Raw genomic sequence first — 1,905 nt, 5'->3', positions numbered from 1 at the left:
GACAGATTGGAATCTAGTTCAGTGCTTGAAACTGTGTTCATAAAGCTACTAGAGTAAAATATAAAGTACTTTCATGTAACAAACATGATAACAACACAAAACCTGGAAATGTCATTGTGAGAAAAACTTGCGGGAAAAAGGAAACACTCAGGTTCCCCTTCCCTTTGGGAAAGGTATTTTTAAAGAACTCGATCATGCCATATCACAACAATCTTCTTACTACTTTACAAAATACTCACACAGCAACTGTACAATAATTTCGCTCCCACAACTAGTTAGAATTCTTCAATTTTGTCTCAACTCATATCAATAATGGGTCAAAACTAGCATAGGTGTCAAGACAAAACCATTGTGCCACATGTAAAACTGTTGAACCATAAACAAAACCCAAAGCCACAAATGGAACCATCATACCACAAACCAAACAGCCACAACATATAGAAAAAATTTGTAAAAAATCTACAAAAAAACCTTGTGTCTAGCAATTTTGTACTACGATTCTCATTTAAATGTGGCTAATCCAAGGCCTGGTCTTGCACAATCATTACAAGATGATTTGGTCAAATCTGAAAGTCCCTAATGCATACAAATTTCTATAAAAATGATAGATGATTTCATAAGACTTGCCAAGTACAAAACAGACAAAAATCTAGGAATATGTGGTGTCCATGCAGGCATACATAAAAAGAAGACTTTCTATGTTGCAGCTCTTATTATTCCAAAGGAATCAATTTATGACTCATGTCAAACAAAAAAAAAGATATATTTGATGTTTAGGACAAGTTCTCACTTTTCCCTCTTGGATGGATTTATGCACATCCTTCACAGTCTTGCTTTTGACATCAATTGATTTTAATACTAATTATTCATATTAGATTGTTCTCTCTGAATCAACTTATATTTTATTGAACCTACAGACAAAACAAGTAAATATTGAATTTTCTGCTTATGAGATACTCCAGGTGTTAATGTCATAAAACAATGCCAATAGCGCAACTTTTATCCTCATAAAGAACCTCCAGATGTTATCCCAATTTATGAGCATTGGTCTCATGTTCTTCTTGACCCACCTCTGAAATTTGATGTAATTGATATTTTCTAATTTAAGTTATGCCAATAACTATAAAGACGAGTCATTACATAGATTTTTCCCATCTATCATATGGAAATGTCAAGTATGTAGAACATCATATTTGTACAAGTCAAGCTGTAATTTTTAAAACACAAATAGAAAATGAACATTTGTGGGGAAATTACTAGTGATTGATTATGAGAGCACTTTTGAGTATGTATTTTGCATTCCCATTCTTCTAAGATGAGCCATAATACCTCCTATATATTGGTACGAAATCAAGTGTTTTTCTTTCATTTGGAATGTAATTGTCTTAAGAAATGTTGCTAGGAGGATTGGAAAGGAGAATAAGACTCCTTCAAGTCAATTTGTATTATACTTGGTTGAGAAATCTCCTTCAAGTCAATTGGTACTGTAATTGGTTGAGAAATAGGTTATTTTGAATTAAAAGATGCTGATAGTTCCAAAAATCTGTCATGTTTGCACTATTATATAGCATATTTGTGTTGACATTTTGATTGACTCATCCCTAACACATTGAATTATGTGTAGAAGTGAATTAACTATCCTTGGGAATAGGTTCTCATGGTTGCTGTGATGTTTAGTAAGAGATTCATTGTCTTTCATTAAAAATGTTTTAGGCCCTCAAAATCAGAGTGTCTTGAAAGGGTTTGTTATATCTACAAAGTTACACAATGAAATTTTTTTATTCTTGGTTTAGATTAAAGTACAAATACAATGCTTCATATTTTATAGAGCCATGGCTTAAAAAGGAATTACAAAACCAATTTTAAATGCTTCCACACAATCTTCAACTAGTTCAATTCTTGTTG

At 32.2% G+C, this 1,905-nt stretch overlaps 1 pseudogene; it reads left to right on the top strand.

Annotated features, from left to right (window-relative positions):
• Positions 1-601: 601 nt before the first annotated feature.
• LOC149560881 (AMSH-like ubiquitin thioesterase 3) lies at positions 602-1,102 on the top strand (annotated as a pseudogene).
• Positions 1,103-1,905: the final 803 nt, after the last annotated feature.

The sequence above is a fragment of the Cupressus sempervirens genome, chromosome 4 (genome assembly GCF_028749045.1).
Source record: "Cupressus sempervirens isolate cs-2001-9-10 chromosome 4, ASM2874904v1, whole genome shotgun sequence".
NCBI classification, from domain to species: Eukaryota; Viridiplantae; Streptophyta; class Pinopsida; order Cupressales; family Cupressaceae; genus Cupressus; species Cupressus sempervirens.
The sequence above is the reverse complement of the archived record's forward strand: the minus strand, read 5'-3'. Positions and strand labels throughout refer to the sequence as shown.